We start from the raw sequence: 19,513 nt of genomic DNA on the forward strand, positions 1-19,513 counted from the left end.
TCCCTGAAATTCCCTATAGGAAAAAAATGTTCTATGGATGATGATTTAGATAATTTGAAAGTATTTTCAGTGAGGAAACTAGTAACAGTAAACATGTGCTAATGGTCTCATGAAAACATGTGACTGTTTAATTATAGTCCAAAAAAGAGGGGGAAATGAAATCCATATGCCAAGACTTTTATATAATACATAAATTCTGCAGAAATAATTCTATTTTATAATTTTTAATAAATAAAAAGAACATTACACTTGAGATTATACTCCAGCTACATTTAGTTGGATCTAATTAGAATAATGATCATCAATGTGAAACCAGGAACTTTCTATTAGATGAACAGGTTTATTTTTCTAAACAAAAATGCTATACGATTTGGTGCAAACCAATATTATCTGTAGCAATAAAGTCTAAAGAAATTGATTTTCTAAAATAATGTTCATAATCTGATTTACCCGAAAATAAATTACAAATGTATTTTCTATATTGGGGAAATCAAAAGAAAGACAAAGAATGAGGAAAGTTATTTACATATTAAATCTCTGAAAATTTCTGCCAAATTTTACAATGTGATAGACCCTGCACAGGCATCTGGGATAAAGGAATAAAAGAGGATAGAGGCGATGGCATGAGACATGCTTTCCTACTTGGTTTAGTGAAATAGTTTTAATCCCCTGTGGAAAGAAGAGATGGGCAAAAGTAAAATGAATTCTGTATTGAAAAAGACTGTGAAACTAGAAGCACAAATATTGTTGCCCTGAAGTTTGTGCGATAAATGGCAAAATGGAGTCAACGGCAGGGCTATTCTGCTCCAACTCTGCATTCAAGTCTCAGCCCATCATAGAATAGTACCCCATGCTGACATTCAGAGTGGATACATCAGGCTGTCCTCCCATGGCTTGTTCAAACAGGAAGTACTGTGAGAGGTAATGAGTCTATCCAGTTAAAAGGCTAGAAGAAAATAATAAAGGTAGATTTGTTTCTGAGATCTTGTTCGATTTCTTTCTCTATTGTCGCAATGCCTTCCCTATGTCTGACAAATAAAGAAACACAAGACATTATGAGAGGAGTGAATTTGGAGTTAGCTTTGAAATATAGGTAAGCATATGTCCTAAAACGGGGCAAGAGCAGCGTAGGTAAAAAGAAACTTAAAAGATTATAACTAAAAGTAATGTATAGACTTTATGTTGATTCTTAATTTAAACTCCAGAAGGGACATGTTAGAAATAATCTGGGATATTTTAATATAAACTGGATATTGAATCTTGTTCATCAAAGTTTTATAATTTTCCTCATATATATCTTATATACATTTTGTTAGATTTATACCTGAATATCTCTTTTTTAAAGGTATTAATATAAATGGTATTGTGTTTTTAATTTAAAATTTAACTTATTCATTTCTGGCAAATAGAAAAGTTATTTACTTTTATATATTAACATTTTATCCTACAATTTGCTAAAATCACAATAGTTTTAGGATTTTTTTTTGTCAATTCTTTTAGATTTTCTAAAGAAACAACCAAGTCATCTACAAACAAAGCCAGTTTTTTTTTTCTTCATTCCCAAACAATATACATTTTATTTCCTTTTCTTAACTTATTTCATTAGCCACGACTTCAGTATAATGTTGAAGATATAGTGAGAGGGGACCTCCTCCTTGGTTTGTTCCTAGTCTTAGTAGGAAGGCTTCAAGTTTCTCACAATTAAATACGATGTTAACTGTAAGTTTTTTTTTAAGTGTTCTTTATCAAGTTTAAGGAAGTTCTCTAAGTTTACTGAGAGTTTTTACCATGGATAATTTTTGGATTTTGCCAAGTAATTTTTCTCCAACTATTGATATAATCATATAATTTTCTTCTTTTGCCCGTTGACATGATGGGTTATATTAATTGATTCTCGAATGTTGAACCAGCCTCGTGTACCTGGGATAAATCCCACTTCTTCATGGTGTATAATTATTTTTAAACAATTTTGGATTTGATTTGATAATATTTTTTGAGCGTTTTTACATCTGTGTTCAAGAGAGATATTGGTCTCTAGTTTTTATTCTTGTAATGTCTTTATCTGGTTTGATATTAGGTTAATAATGGCTTTATAGACTGAGTTAGGAAGTGTTTCTTCTGTTTCTTTCCTCTGGAAGAGACTATAGAGAATTGGTCCAATTTCACCTTAAATGTTTAATAAATTCACCATTAAATCCATCTGAGTCTAGTGCTTTCTGTTATGTAAGGTTATTAATTAATAATTAGAGTTTTGATAGATATAGGCGTATTAAGGTTATATATTTCTTTTTGTGTGAATTTTGGCATATTGTGTCCTTCAAGGAATTGATCTCTTTATTCAAGTTTCTGAGCATAAAGTTGTTCATAGTATTCCTTTCCTATCCTTTTGATGTCCATAGGATCTGTAGTGATGTCTTCTTTTTCATTTCAGATATTAGCAATTTGTGTCCTCTGTTTTTTTTTTTTTCTTTTCCCCTTTGGGTAGCCTGGCCAGAGGATTATCAATTTTATTGATCTTTTTTCAAAGAAGCAGTTTTTGAATTTGAATATCTTCTCTATTGACTTTCTTTTTTTTCAATTTCATTGATCTCTGCTCTAATTCTTTTTTTTTCCTGCTAAGCTTGGATTTAATTTGCTCTTCTTTTAATAGTTTCTTAAGATAGAAACAAGTTATTGATTTTAGACTTTTTACTTTTCTAATGTATGTACTCAATGCTAGAAAATTCTCTCTAAGCACTGCTTTCACTGAAACCCACAAATTCTGATAACTGTATTTTCATTTTCATTTAGTTCAAAAATTTTTTAAATTTCTCTTGAAAATTCTTCTTTGGTCTCTGTGTTATTTTAAAATGTGTTTTTTAATCTCTTCGTGTTTAGGGATTTTCCAGTTATCTTTCTGTTATCGATTTCTAGTTTAGTTCTAGTTTAGTTCTAGTTCTGAGAGCAGACATTGTATGAATTCTAGTCTTTTAAATTTGTCAAGGTTTGTTTTATGGCCCAGAATGTGATCTATCTTGGTGAATGTTCCATGTGAGCTTGAGAAGAAGAACTCTGCTGTCATTGGATGAAGTAGTCTATAGATGTCAATAATATCCAGTCAATTGATTATGCCGTTGAATCACTATGTCCTTATTGAGTTTCTGAATCTGTTTATTTCTGAGAGAGGAATATTGAAGTTTTAATGTATATTAATGGATTCATCTATTTCTTCGTGCAGTTCTATCTGTTTTTGCCTTACATATTTTGACACTATCATTAGATTCATAGATGTTAAGTATTGAAAGTCTTAGAAAATTGGTTCTTTGATTACTGCATTTCATTGTCCCTGATAAATTTCAATGCTTTAAACTTGTATTTTCTGAAATTAATATGACTATTCCTGCTTCTTTTGATTAATGTTAGCATGGTGTATTTTTCTCCATTCAGTTAATTTTAATATTTATGTGTGTTTTTACTTAAAGTGAGATTCTTATAGACAACTTATAGTTGTATCATGGTTTTTGGTCTACCCTGACAATCTGTCTTTTAACTGATACATGTAGACTTTGTTATTCAATGTGATTATTGATAGAGTTGCATTAATATCTAAAATATGTGTTGCTTTTTTCTATTTGTTACCTTGTTCTTGGTTCCTATTTTGTCTTTCACTCTTTTGACTTTTGTAATTTTAATTGAGCATTTTTTATTTTATTTTATCTCCTTTTTAGCATCAATTATACTTTTTTAAAAAAAAATTTTAGTGGTTTTCCTAGAATGAACTGCATATTTGATGATTCCAAAGATTTGTTGTTGTTATGTGTCATATGAGCCGAGTGGTTTAGTTATAAATGCCTATTTAGAAAAACACAAACTGAAGTATATAAAAGTGAAATTATATAAGGTCTGAGATTTCTCTTAAAATTTTAATAAGTAAACTTAATGACAATAAATAGAGCAAGAAAAATGTTGATAATTTTTGAGCATTTGATGTTTAGGAGATTTAATTATACTCCTTTATCCAATATGGTGTGTTTGAACTTTTTTTTCATAAAAAAATTCTATAATTTGTAATTCTAAAAATCTTTCAGATTCAAAAGTACTCTATAAATTAAGTCACGAATCTACAGATAATTTTTCCATCATTGAATTATTGATAATTTAAATTTCATTAGTAAAAAAATCTTTAAGTATACAATGGTCTAGAAATGCAACCAGTGCAACAGTATGTTATTTCTGAGAGAGTTACTGATCTGCATCCTTCTTCTCTGGTTGCCCATTATCCTCACGTTTGGCTGTTATCTTCACTGCCATTGCATGAGGATTGAGCTAGACAACGCAGGACTATGATTGAATGATGTTTTTTAAACTGATCTGAAATTGTAAAAAAGTTTAAGTTTTAAGCTGTCATCTCTAGTTTAAGAATAAAGCAAGTTTTCTTTTGTTGCTACAAATGAATGGCAGAAATGTTTAAATCCAAGTGAAAACTTCTAAGAACTTAACAAAAAGTTAGAATCTCTTGTGCTTGCTATAATCATCACTTTATTTTCATTTCTTTGAAGAAGCAGAATATGAATTGAACAAAGATTTATGCCATTTAATGTCACAGTTGATTACCAACAGAAATTGGAAGAATGCAATTTTTATGGCCTTATGTAAAAGTAAGCTATAATTCAGGATGAAATGGAGATTGGCTAGACAGGCAGATTTAATTTTTAAGAATATATGTTAGTTTGTGGGAAATATTATATAAATTAAGAGAGTCAAACCTCTAAATTATTTGTTTTAAATAATTCATCTGACCTGGTACTGCTCATATATGTTTCTTAAATAGAAATTCAGTAAGTGAACTTTCCTTATAATATTTCAAATTTTTGTCTTTTATTACCAGTACACTCAAATTATTAAAAATTGCATAGAATACTGAAGTCTTATTTATGTAATTAATTTAGTAAATTAAGCAGTTATTATCTGACATTTGTTTTTCAAATTCTATAATGTCTAAGAAGTCGATATTAAATGTTTGGTGAACCCCTAAAAATTATACCTATTCATTAATGATGGATATATATAGGCATATTGCTTTATCTTTCACAGAAAAAATAGACTTCCTAAAATAATTATTCCTATGATGTTAAATAGTAAGAACATGGTTCTGAGAGACGCAATCAGGAGAAAAATTAATCATTAAACAAGAATGAGTATATTCCCTGTCTTTTTCTCCTTTACCACCTCCAAATCATATGAGATTTTTCATAAATGAGTTTATCCTCTTATTTACTTCATAAATATTTTCGATGTTAACTATGTTCCAGGCACAGTGCTTAGTGCCACAGATAAACTTGATTTACAAGATCTTCACTGTCCTCAGAGTTTACAGATTACCAGGAAAGACAGTTATTGAATTATTTGACATCCTCGAAACATATTATACAATTCTATGTTTCTATATATTTGGACATGTTAATCCTTCTGCTTTACATATTATACCATATTTAGATCACCTAATGAACTATTTTTTATACTTGAGGTCAAGTTCTATGATAATTAGATGTTCAGCATTCTTTTTCTAAAGCTGTCTGTGAATTTAACTAATTCAGTGATATTATTAAATATATTTAGAAATGACATGCCATCCCTCTGAGAAGTTTTAAAATACTATGTTACTTAAATTTGCATGACAGAAGTATCATGAGAAATAAGTTCACTGCCCTTATCCACAATAAAAACAGATCATTTTAATGTTATATTATACTTCTCATGTTATTAAATCAGCATATGTTTATTTAATTGGAAAATGAAGAAACTACAAAACTAAAATGCTCAGCTCCACATATAGAGACACACCTGCAGAGACTTATCTAAACAGAGATCTATTTTTCTTATGTATCAGGAAGCCTTAGACATAAATGAGACCAGAGTTATTAGAGATACTTCTCTGATACAATCAGTTTCCAAGGGCAGTTTCATCTTTCTTTTCCAGTATCCTTACTCTGTTGCTCATTGCCTATGCTTAAAAGATGATTTCTATATCTATTCTTCCAAAAATAAAGGGCAAAAGAAAAGTATCAGTTTGATACTTTTTTTTTTTAGGGTATCGACAGGTTTTTAGAAGTGCTACCCAATAGAATAACACTTATGTATAATTGGTCAGATATGGGTCAATTAATAAAATTTGACTGCCTGGGTATCAAGAGGGTTGAGTGATCTTTGCATGGTGCATTATTATCCTGAAAACTTTCCAAGTTCAATTAAAAAGAAAAAAATAAAAATAAGTATGCAGTAGGTACCTTGAATTATCTATCACACATAGTCCTGCAAAGTAAATATACTAATTTCAATATTTCTTTGTATATAAATTTCAAAATGATTTCAGCACATGTATGTACTTTCTTAATATTTGTTTCTGAATGTATATTTGATCTATATATCATATTGTCCTCTAAACAACCTTTAGCTCAGTTGGTAAAATAAGTTCAGTGGCTTGACAGAATTAGACTCAATAATATTTATTGAAGTTAATTAAATAGTTGAGTAACATTTTTAATAATTTTCCAGAATGGCCAAAATATTTCATTGAAATTCAAATATTGGCAAATAAGGTAGAATACTAAAACTAGACATTCTTCAAGTTAACTGTTGTTTCAAACAGCATTTGGTCTGTTGCATTTACAGACCAAAACATAATCTTCATAAAATGAAAAATCCTAAGAAAAACACACACTTATCTAGTGTAGTCCCCTCTTTTCTCAGGTGGAAAACTAAACCCAGGGAAATAAAATAACTTTTCTGAATGATATTCTGGTTAATGACAGGTGAAATGTAGAAATGCTCTGTTATCTACCTTCCCTCTTCCCCTCAGGATCGGGATGTTAAAATGTGGAAGCTATGTCTATGAGTTTTATGAGAGTTTTTGTGTTTGTCTTGTTTGTTTGTTGCTTTTAGTTTTATATTCCACATATGAGTCAAATCATATAGTTTTCAATCCTTTCCATTTCACTTATTTCACTTAGCATGATGGAAGGAGATTTAACTGTGGGTGGTGAACACACAATGCAATATACAGATGATGTATTATTGAATTGTGCAGTTGAAACCTATATAATTTTATTAACCAATGTCATCTCCATAAGTTAAAAAAAGAATATTAAAAAAAGAAACATTTTGGGTCTTGTTTTAAAGTACATACATATAAATATAAAAGAGGATATCATTGTCTTACTTATAATGCTTCACACGTAAATAGACATGGTATTCAAGCAAATATTTTTTTAAATTATTGAAGGTGGCACTCTTTTATGTGTTTCAGTTTTTTTCTATAACAAATATATAAATAGCTTAATAAAACAGAAAAAGAAGCAATATTCAGAAATTCAAGAATATTTTATTCTGTATTGATACAGGGTAGATCAAAAGGAGATTTCTAAAAATATTGTAACATCTACAAAAACTTAAGAGAATCTAATATTACATTACCATCTTAACCCCTTGGGGAAATTGTTGCTATAATTTGATTGTCATGGAAAGAATAATACGACAGCATTTTTATTTTCTTTTTTAGAAATCATTGGTAAATATTAGGCTCAAGCAAGGCTCTCTGTTGGCAAACGTATCTTTATAACGAATGTAACTTAGCATTTAAATGTTATATATAGACTTGCAATTTAAGATGGAAGACTTAGCACAATCATTTACATCTCATTATTCCTTAACTGCACACCCAATGCCCCATAAAAATAATATAAATAGAAAAAGACTAAAGAATAACACCAAAAAGATTAAAAGGAGTCTTCATAAGTGGATGAGAGTGTTAAATTTTTCTGTAGCTGGACTCTGGAGAATGTTATTGGAAGAAGCAGAGAGAAATGTCAGTATGTTATGAATGCAGATTGCCTGGCTAGACACAGTAAGACTCTAGGCTTCTCTTTGGCGATTTGTTATAGGGTCAAGGTGTGAAGGGGAGCTAAAAACGGGGAATTGATTAGAGTTTAATAAAGAAAACAGCTCCATCTTTTTTGTACACTGGGTAAGTGAAAAATATCATGCAGTCTACAATTCAGCCCCAGGATAAAAAAATGGTAGAAGTAGTCTCTGAAGAATTGTGTAAACCTGTGAAGATTTGCTGTTCTCTTCATTGCAGCAATCAAGAAATCATAGCAATAGATAGCAAACCTAATTCACGATAAATTGTAGAAAATGCCTCTCTCACATATCAAGTTAATGACTAGTAAGCTTCATGGCAAATAGCCATGTATTACACATTTAGCAGAGAAGATTCGAAATAGGAACAGAGTAAAAATGAAAGACTGAAAAAAGAAAATAAATAAAAAATTAAATCACGCAAAAATCAGAGATAATTCAGGGAACAGAAAAGAACTTAAAAACAAAACCTATATTTGTTTTTCAAAATTTTTCAAAAAGATATTTCTATTGATTTACAGAAATAATAATACAATGATACAAAAAAATGAGGGGAAGAAGAGAATATTCTTAGAAATTAAAAATATGGTTACCAAATTGAAAAAAAAAGGATATGAATATTTGAATATTATGGTAACATTCCTAGAAATATAGCACTATGATAAAGATATAGTAAACTTCAGAGAAAAAAATTTAAAAGCTATAAATTATTAATACAGGTGAGCCGATAGTCACATATTAAGAGTCTCAGGATGAATGAAAAGATAAAATGGGATGAAGTTGACAAAGAAATAATGGAAAGAAAATGCCTACTGCCTTAAAGAGATGAACTTTCAAAATGAGTGTCTACCCAGGGTAGATGAACATAAATTTTAAATTTGTCACCTAGACATACACTAGTAAAATCTCAAAGTAACAAGCGAAGAAAGGTAAAAGAATATCAAAGACTCCAGCCTGGAAAAGATGGTATAGATCTGTTTTTTCCTAACCCTCCCTGCTAAGCACAATGACATAATCTCTGGAAAAGGCACAGAAGATAATCAAAGGAAAATTCTGAAAGGTGGTAAGAAGGTGAAGTGGTTCGGGACCTCAGAACTGGAGAAACAGCACTGCACCAGGGAGTCTATTTTCCTCCCACTCAACAGAAGAGGACCACCCAGACCTGATGTTTCCTGACAACTCTTCGCCCCAGCATATCTCTTTTCCCACTAAGAGATATCAAGGCAGATAGCCACTGTTAGAAGGGGAGATTCACTGCAGTAGTAGATCCGCTACTGACCAGGAAGCTTCTTTGTTCTCTTAGAATCTCTTTTTCTGCCTGGAGACACCAGAACAGATAATGATGGGAGCAGGGCGTGGGAGGGGGAGAAGCATGAATGGTGAAAGAATTCCACCACATTTGTCCCTTGCTGAGAGACATATGGTAGCCTGACCTGGGGTAAATCCTTCTAGTCTCTCGGGCATCACCAGTAAGGACAGGTGAAAGCATCAGTAGTACCAGATAAATGAAGCAGTTAAAAAAATGCAAAAGCCATAAAAACTGTCATTGGAACCACAGCCTATAGAGATAGTCTAAGACTTCAAGAGAGACAATTTTACTTTTCCAATTTGGATGCCTTTGATTTCTTTTTTCTTACCTGATTTATCTGGGTAGGATTTTCAATACTATACTGAGTAGAAGTGGCAGGTGGGCATCCTCTTCTTGTTTCTAATATTAGAGAAAAAGCTTTTATTTTTTCATCGAGAATGATTTAGCTGTGGATTTCTTGTATAAGACCTTTATCATGTTGAAATATGTTCCTCCCAATTTGTTGGGAAATTTTATCATGAAACAATATTGAATTTTGTGAAATTATTTTTCTGCGTCTATTGAGATGAGCATATAATTTTATCCTTCATTCTGTTAATGTGGTGTATTACATTTATTGATTTGTGTACTTTGAACCTTGCATATCAGGAATAAATCCAGCTTAATCATGAGATATAATCCTTCTTATTTTTTGTTGAATTCAGTTTGCTGGTATTTTGCGGAGGATTTTTGTATCTATGTTGATCAAATGGCCTGTAATTTTTTTTTCTCTTAGTATCTCTATTGGTATCAGGGTAATGCTAACCTTATAAAATAAATTTGGAAGTGTTCCCTCCTTAATTTTTGGAGAGGTATGAGAAGGGTTAGAAGCAGAAGGAAAGAAATAATGAGGAGCAGAAATTAATAAAATGGAGAACATTAAAATAATAGATAAAATCATTAAAATAAAGGTTGATTTTTTTAAGAAATCAGTGAAATTGATAAAGCTTTTGCAAGACAAAAAAAAAGGATAAGACACAAATTACCAATATTAGGAATGAAATGAGGGCTATCTCTATCGAGAATCTGCAGTCACTAAAAAGATGACAAGGAAATAATGAAAATAGCTCTGGATATATAAATTTGAAAACATGGGTAAAATTGACCAATTCCTGAAAAAAAACTACCATGACTCAACTAATATTAAATAAATAATTTGGATTACTTTAAGTAAATTAAATTCATATTTTAAAAACTCTTCCTTCTCCCCAAACAAGACTAATTCCTCAAACAACACAAACTACCAAACCTCAAGTAAGACTAATTAAAGAAGTGAGCAGCCTATATTCATCAAAGACATTGAATTTATAATTTGAATTTGGTATCACTGGAGAATTCAACCAAACTTTAAAAGAATTAATATCAATATAATGCAATATTTAAAAAAATAGAAAACTAGAAACACTTCCCAATTCACCCTATGAGACATTATTATCCTGATATCAAAACCAGACCTAGACCACACACACACACACACACACACAGACACAGGTCTAGTAACTCTCATGAACTTAGACTTAAAATCTCTCAACAGGATATTAGTAAATAGAACCCAATCATATATAAAAAATAGTTACAGAAACGGCCAAGTGAGATTTACACCAGGGTATGCAAGGCTGGTTCAACATATGAAAATCAATTGGTGTAGTCCACTGTATCAACAAGCTAAGGGAGAAAAATCATACCATTTGCAACAGACAAAATAACGCCTCCTCCCTCAAAGATATCCGTGTCCTAATACCCAGACTTGTGAATATCTTAACTTATATGACAAAAGGAACTTTGAAGATGTAATTAAGTTAAGGATTTTGGATGAGAAGATTATCCTAAATTATTAGGTAGTCCAATATAATCACATGAGATTTTATGAGATGAGACAAGAAGGTCCGAGTTTGAGAATGAGATGTGATAATGGAGACAAAGGTGAGAGACGCAGAGAGAAAGAATGAGAGGAAAGAAGAGAAAGAGAGACAGAGACAGAGATATAGACAGAGATTTGAAGATACTATGCTGCTGATTGAGGACAGAGGAAGAGACCATGAGCTAAGAAATACAGGAAGCCTCTAGAAGCTGGAAATGCAAGGCAATAGTTTCTTTCTTAGAGTCTCTAGAATGAACACAGCTCTGCAAACACATTGTTTTAGAATCTCTGAGCTTTAGAACTGTAAGAATAAATTTGTGATGTTTCAGGCAAACAAGTTTATGGATATGTTACAGGAAAAACTTGACAAAATTTTGTACCCATCCATAATAAAAAGTTTCAGCCACTTAGTAATACGAGGGAATTAACTCAACTTGAAAGAAAGCATCAACAACGATTCTACATTATTTTCACACTTAGTGGTGAAGGACGGATGGTTTTCCCTGCAAATTATGAACAAGGCAAAAAAGTCTGCTTTCATCAAATTTTTCAACATAGTACTGGAAGTTCTAGTAATAACAATAAATAAAAAGATGGCATAAAGATTTAAATTAAGAAATAAGTCTTTCTCCATTTGTGGATAACATGATTGTCTACATAGAAAATCCTAAGTAGTCTACAAATAATTCCTAGCACTAAGAAGTCAGTTTAACGAGGCTGCAGGAGACAACATAAACACACAAATATAAACTGCATTTCTATATACTAACAATAAATATGTGGAAACAGAAATTGAAAACACTGTACCATTTACAATCACTCCAGAGAAAAATTAAATACTTAGATATGCACTTAACAAAATGTGTACAAGACACATATGCAGAAAATTACCAAATGCTGTTGAAAGAAATCAAAGAGAACCTAAGCAAATGGAGAGATAAAGAGTGTTTATGAACTGGAAGACTCAACACACTAAAGATGTCGATTCTCCCCTAATGGGCATAAGAGTTACACAAACTGACCAAGTGAGATTAACAGGTTTAATGCAACTCCTTTCCAAATCCTAGCAAGATTTTTTGTAGATATAGACAATTTTATTCTAAAATTTAAGTGGAAAGGCACAGGCTTAAGGATAGCTAAAAGCCAGCATTACTTTAAACAATATTAAGGCTTAATATATAACTGTAGTAATTAAGGCAGTATATTATCGGTGGATGGATGATCATATAGATCATTGGAACAGAAATAGACCCACATAATACATCCAACTGATTTTTGACAAAGGTAGAAAACAATCATTTGAGGAAAGATAACCTTTTCAACAAATGATTCTTGAACAACTGAATATCCATAAGCAAAAGGCTAAACTGCAACTAAAACCTTATACCTTATTTAAAAAGCATCTCAAAATGGAACACAGATTTAACCATAAAATATAAAATTTAGATCTTTAAAAATATAGAAAATCTTTGTGGTCTGGTGGTTGGCAAAGAGTTCTTAGATTTTACAACAAAAGTATAAACTATACAAGAAAAACGATTAAAATTTGGACCTTCTCAAATTTTTTTTTTTAATTTGCATTGTGAATACCCCGTAAAAAGAGTGAAAAGGAAAACCACAGACTGGAAAAATATTTTTCAAGTCATGAATCTGACAGAGCACTAGTATCTAGAATACATAAAAATCCCAGAACTCAACATTAAAAAATCCTATATGAAGATGGACGAAAGAAATGAACATAACTTATTGGATGCATCTTAAGACTATTGTGCTAAATGAAATAAGTCAGACAGAAAAAGTTGAGAATATATGATTTGACTCATATATGGGATACAAAACTGAAAGCAACAAACAAACAAGACAAACAAACAAAGACTCATGGACACAGACAGCAGTTTAGTAGTTACCAGGGAGAAAGGGGTCTGGGGCTTTCCAAAGAGGGGGCAGGTGAATAAGGGTAAAGGGAGTCAAACATATGGTAATGGAAGGAAATTTAACTTTGGGTGGTGAATACACAATGTAACATACATATGACATATTACTGTATTATACATTAAAAACCTATGTAATTTTATTAACCAATGTCACCCAAAAAAATTTAATTAAAAATTGCCTATCTGAAGCAACTAAAAAAAAAACAGGAAAAAATAGCATGTGAAAAGACGTTCCCAATCATTAGTTCATTTTGGAAATGCAAATAAAAATCATGATGAAACATCACATATCTAGTTGGATGGTTAAAGTAAAGAAAGGACACCACCAAATGCCAGTGAGGTTGTGAACACTGGATTGCTCATACGTTGCTGGTGGAAATGCAAGACAGTATATATAGCAACGAGAGAGAGAGAGAGCGAGCATGTGAGCATCATGGCTTAGATTTTAAATTGCATTTACAGATAAGGAACACTTATAAGTCCAAATAGGTAACAGTGAAGCTACTACTGCTGCAAGAAATGCATACCTCACATGCACGCATTTTAAGCATAAAGAACAAAGAACACCATACATATCACCCTCTAGACTAGATAACTAGAACCAAAGGAAGAGCAGAAGACAGAGTGAAGTTCGTGCAAACACCACCTGATTTCCTCACCTTCAGGCTGCAGAACCAACTGAAAGTTATATTACTTTTAGAAAAGCTAGAAGTAGGTTTCCTGATCATAGTAAGTGAAACTTTCTCCCATTGTTAACAATTAGGCTAAAGGCATTAGCTACAGAAGGATATCCACTGATAAGTACAGAATATTAAAACAGCACAGAAGAAGCTAGATAATCTTGTTTCTTCAAATATCAGAAACTTCCACATCAGAGCAGTACACGAACTCCACCTCCCAAAGGCTGAGTCCAAAAACTTCCTGTTGGCATTTGCACCAAATAAGACTCCCCATACTTCTGGCTCCATCTGCTGGGCTATCAGATTCAGCCGGCTCTCTAGGTGTGAGAAACCTTTATTCTATGATCCCCATTAGATATCTCAACTCTACCAGCTATTTCCTCAGAAAGGTAAGCCTCCCGATCAATTTGGACAGCAACATCTCTTTTGGTGGTGATTTTGTACATAGGGATTTTTTTTTTTTTTTTTTTTGCACTGCAGCCTTTACCACAGGGAAATCCTGTTTTCAGCAATAAACAATCATCTGGGTCTCCAAAACTGGTACAAATCCTGAAGGACCAGTCCACCCAATAGCACTTGATACCTGGTTGTATCTATTACCACCTTGCCGAGTCTCTGTTTTGCTGCATTTAGTAGATCTGTAATAGGGTCATCTCTCACTCTGAGAACTTTGAGCCTTGCTTGATTCAAATTGGGCATCTGAATTTTCTTCTGCTGTTCTTTCTGCTCCTCTTCCTTCTCATAGTATTCCATAATCTTCAGTTTCTGGGTTTGCACAAGATGATTTTTTTTCAATGTTGAACTCTTGGGCTTTTGTGTCTATTTCTTCTGCTTTTACATTGGCTCCTGTTCAATAAAAGCCATTATATGTTTAGTCTGCTTTTCCGTGTCATCATTGCTGAGTGCCATGGCAAAAGAGATGCTAGGCTGGTGGGCAACTAGATCAAGTTTAGGACTGAAGAAGATGGTAGAAAGAAAAAGAAAATGCAGTAGAGCAACTCTTAAACACAGTTGGATAAGTATGAAAAAATTAAACATGCAGCCTACTGTATGACTTTGCACTTGCATCCAGAGGCATTTATCCCAGAGAAATAAAAACTGATGCACACACAAAAATCCTGTTTGCAAATGTTAAAAGCAGCTTTATTTGTAATAGTGGGAAAGGAATCAGTCCCAATAGCCTTCAGCAAGTGAATAGCACTTTGGAATGCTATTCAGCTATTATAAAGGAACAACCTACTGATACATAAACAACTTGATAAATCTTCAGGGAATTATGCTTAATGAAAAAGTCAATCCTAAGAGGTTATATATTGTATAATTCTATTTACATAACATTTTTGAAATGATAAAATTTTAGAAATGGGGTACAGATTAGTATACAATCCAAAAGTCTTCAATACACACACACACACACACACACACACACACACGCACACAAAAGTGTGACTAATTCTCAAGGGAAAAGTATATGTACACATACACACAGGAGTATATGTAAAACTGAAGAAATTTGAATATGACTGGTGGATTGTATCAATACTCATATTCCGGCTGTAATATTTTGGCATAGTTTTGCAAAATGTTACAACTGGGGAAACTAAGTAAAATGTAAAAAGAGTTTCTCTGCATTATTTCTTACACTCTCATGTAACTCTATTTCAATAAAAGTTATAGAATTCTAGAACATCTAAAAAAAAGACCAATAGAACAAAAAAAATCACTCAAATCTCTCAGACTAAATAACTTTTTAATAAAGTTATCTATTTACTTATTTTATCCCCACCCAAAGAACAATTAAGCATGAAGTCAAAGCAGATATATCTTAAGACATGTAAGAACACACAGATTTTCTTTCTTGAATCACTTTCAGAGGAAGATAGTTGACAATAAATCACAATAAAACAATGCCCTCTCTCTCAAAAAAAAGAGGAAGATTGAGATTCCAGTAAACCTGAAGACACTCGAGTGAAGAATTTTGAAGCATGTCAAGAAAGCAATTAGTCCAGATGAAATCTTGAGAGGTCCAGAAGAGATATTTCAGAAAAAAATAAATGAACCTCATGCAATGAAAAATATAATCTTAAGAGTAGATAAACGTGAGTTGAATAAAAAGTTACATTTCCTGTGTTTTTTGGGAGGGGGATAAGCATTAAGGAATGAAAGTTTTTCAATAATTTCAGGAAAACGAAAAACCTTGGTTCGCTTTTGAAGCAAACTAACAATTTGGCATTGTTTTAAAGAACTGAAGTGTGCAGTAAGCTAATACATTTAACCTTGATGCTAGGGACATTATTCTATGTAGAGTTTTTCATTCATAATTAGTTCCTCATTATATGGCTACTGAGCTTTCTGAAATTGATAGGTCTTTGGCAGTATTAAAGACATCTTTAAGTTAAATTTTTAATCATATTCCCTATAAGCTGTATAATTTTAGTAATTGTGAGAAGAAAGATAACAAAAGTGTTGATTTCTTCCAAAGTTCTAATTAAGATAACTTTGATTATAGCTGAATTGAATTATTGAGTCTGTTTTATTAAATATAATTTCATTCACTGTAATCATTAACATTTCTTTAAATAAAAATATATCAAACCCAGTAATAACCAGTGGGTCTAAATGGTTATCTGTTATTTCTACAAAATTTATTTCTTTCTTAGAGATAAATGGGAGTTTGCAAGTCACATAAATTGTGATTGTTTATGTAGATGACAATATGTTGGACATTTTAATGTGTTCAGGGAACTCTGAGCTTCGTATAACAGTCATATAATGAAAAAGCCAAGCCAAAATGAAGAAGGGAATGGTGGATGATAGAAACGAGCTATTAAAATAGAAGAACTCAGCTGGCAAAGAAGCAAATAGAAAACATTAAACTGACGAGCAATTTCTCAACCTTGGGAATAGGGTCAGGATGAAAAATGTTACTACAATAGAATCATCCCTTAACTATTACATTTGCAGTTTCTTGTAATGAGTGAGAAATCCTTATCAAGGAAAAGCAATTACTAAAAATTGCACCTTCTGGGAAGCAAATTTATAAGGTGATCACACTTAATCTCGAGATTAAAATAAAAAGATCACTAATGTGCTCACAAAACACTAACATTTTATTAGTTGCATGAAGCTGAGACAAGTCATTAATAACAATAGCAAGTGTTGAAAAGAATGTCAAGTTTCCTGTTAACCAGTCCATGTGGCTGTCAATTTTAGAGATTCATTCTATTGCCTGTACACCTTACCAAATAAAACCAGTAGGTAGGTTGTTTTTGTCACACCTCACACCACCTTGGCTTGAGAAAATGCACTGATATTTCTATTCAGCTCTGCCCTAATGCACATGAATCCTTCCTGAAATATTAATCAACCACAGCCAGAATGAAAATCAATATAACTCTGAAACGTATCTCTGGCTACCAAAAATAAGTGTGAATAAAAGACGGCACACGGCATCTTAATGTTTTGGAGAATTGTGCTAGTATTGCAAAGTACAAACGTTCTTTTTTCCCTTTGTAAACAGCAATAGATATGAATTTTATATGACATTTTCAATGCTAGGTGATGTATTTTCAAAACAATATTATTAAAGGCTGAGTCTCTGTCCTCTCCTGACTGTTATTTATGATTGCTGCTTTGTGACAAACAAACACCAAACACAAATAAATAATGATGTGTCGTGTATCTGCTTTTTCCCCACAGTGTAAAAAAACGAAAGTACACATTTTGCTATTTGCTCAGGATAGGGGTTTATTCATTTAAAATGATATTTCTTTCAAGTGGGTATATCAGGAGATAAAACTAAGCTAGGCAATAAATTCTGTTGTATGAACTAATTGACTGATTCAGCTGATAAAAAATAAACTGGGGCATGACAGATGGAAAGCTGTCCATTGCAACTGAGTAAGGAAGCCAAGCCTGCTTCCTCTTCCTTCTTACTCTCTCTCTCTCTCACACACACATGCAACACATGACTGCTAAATACAAAAAAGTATGGTGAAATTCCTGATTTTGTGATGATTTTAAATGTTTAATTGGCAGTTAATTTTAGTATTTTTATTCATCCATGTTTAGTATTCTTTTTCAAATAAATATGTAGCATCCTTCAATAATGATAGATCCTGGCTTTACCATTGATATTTTTTAAAATAGTGATGATGTATATTCTAGTAAAAATTTGAAATATAAAAACATGATCTTTCTTATAGACCATTAAAATAGGGATTTAATAATCAGATTTTATTCACAATTTCAGTAAATTAAAAGCAAAATTTAGGTAAATAATATTTTATTTCATTACGGATTTAGTTGTATTGGATTTAATTGCGTTCTACATTACAACATTCTCACTAGAACATACATACTATAAGACTCATTATACATCATTCTCACTGAGATAGACATTACACATCTGTCCCCAGTCCCTTAACATTTCTTGCCTTCTATTTCTTGGTGTTGTTTCTTATGCATTATCTCAATTGTCCATCACATTCAAAAATTAAGAGAATATATGTTGTTACCTACACTATTTTACAGATGAGGAAACAAAAGTTCAAAAAACTTAAATATATACACCAGACAGATAACTTCTCTTCAAATTATCCAAAGGTTTTTTTTGTTTGTTTGTTTTTTTAGGTAAGGCAACTCTTGATTGATCTCACAGATTGCAAGGACCTTGTCAGCTTAAAATCCTTATTTTTTATTTTTTACGCCTACAGCACCTGCTCTTCCTAGGTGGTCTCCCATCCAAGTACTTACCAGGCCCAACCCTGCTTAGCTTCCGAGATCAGACGGAATCTGGCTTCTTCATGGTAGCATGGCCGTAGACCAAATTATCCAAAGTTTATTCAGAGTGGTTCACTCTGTACTTCTTAAACATTCACCTACTCACAATCTCAGGGAGGTCCTGCCTCCTCGGAATTTTAATAGATTTCCTCTTACTTTTTGTTATCTGCACATATACTTCATTTTCCTTTACTGATAGTCAGGGAGTTTGCATGTTTTCACTAAAAGGCTGAACATTATTGCATCAATAACTACTAAGCTGTAGAATTTTTGTTTGTTTTCCTCTGCATTACTTTCCTCTAGTTAAAGTTTTTGATAACAATTTGATTCTGATTCAACTTAGGATAATTTTAGTTTTTTCTCATTACTTCCTAGGATTGTTACTTTTACCCTGTAAATTCATGGTCTTTTCTGTATTGGAAGTAATAAGACATTTTTCAGAGATTACCGTGCTCATGAATTTCACACAAATGCTGATTACCTCAAGTGAGAGTAGTGGTTCACTCATACTGCCCCTGGCATTAACCTTAAGGTTCTGCAACTCTGGCATAGGAAGTTGACCTACGATCTTCATTCCTTATTCTCAGGATTTTATGCTTCTGTTCTATTTAAAAATAAACTGAGAAAACTGCTCCTTACTTTATATGCTTTTTAAAACTTATTCAGAAATAAGATTGTGCACATAGAAACATTGTATTTAAACCACTCTAACTTTTACCATCTCTGCTAGATAGCAATGATTTAGTGGAATCTCATCATTTAGCAACAGGAATTGTTGAAAGTGTTAAAAATTAGTAAAAAAGAAAAACAGGTAAAGTTAAACCTCTCATCCCTATCATTTATTCTCCACTGCTAAAGAAGATAATTGCTCAGCAAGTATTCAAAGGAATTCTCATACAGGAACCAAGGGTAGATATAAATCCTTAATAATAATAAGGTACAGACTGTATAAAAATGATATCAGAACAATTTTTATTATTTTAGATGGATCTTGAAATTCTTTAGGAAGAGA

General features: G+C 31.9%; 2 pseudogenes; both read right to left on the reverse strand.

The window, feature by feature from the left end:
- Positions 1-13,812: 13,812 nt before the first annotated feature.
- On the reverse strand, positions 13,813-14,628 carry LOC102891417 (annotated as a pseudogene).
- A 3,797-nt stretch (positions 14,629-18,425) lies between these two features.
- LOC112472344 lies at positions 18,426-18,544 on the reverse strand (annotated as a pseudogene).
- Positions 18,545-19,513: the final 969 nt, after the last annotated feature.

This window comes from Pteropus alecto, unplaced genomic scaffold (genome assembly GCF_000325575.1).
Source record: "Pteropus alecto unplaced genomic scaffold, ASM32557v1 scaffold76, whole genome shotgun sequence".
In the NCBI taxonomy this organism is placed as follows: Eukaryota; Metazoa; Chordata; class Mammalia; order Chiroptera; family Pteropodidae; genus Pteropus; species Pteropus alecto.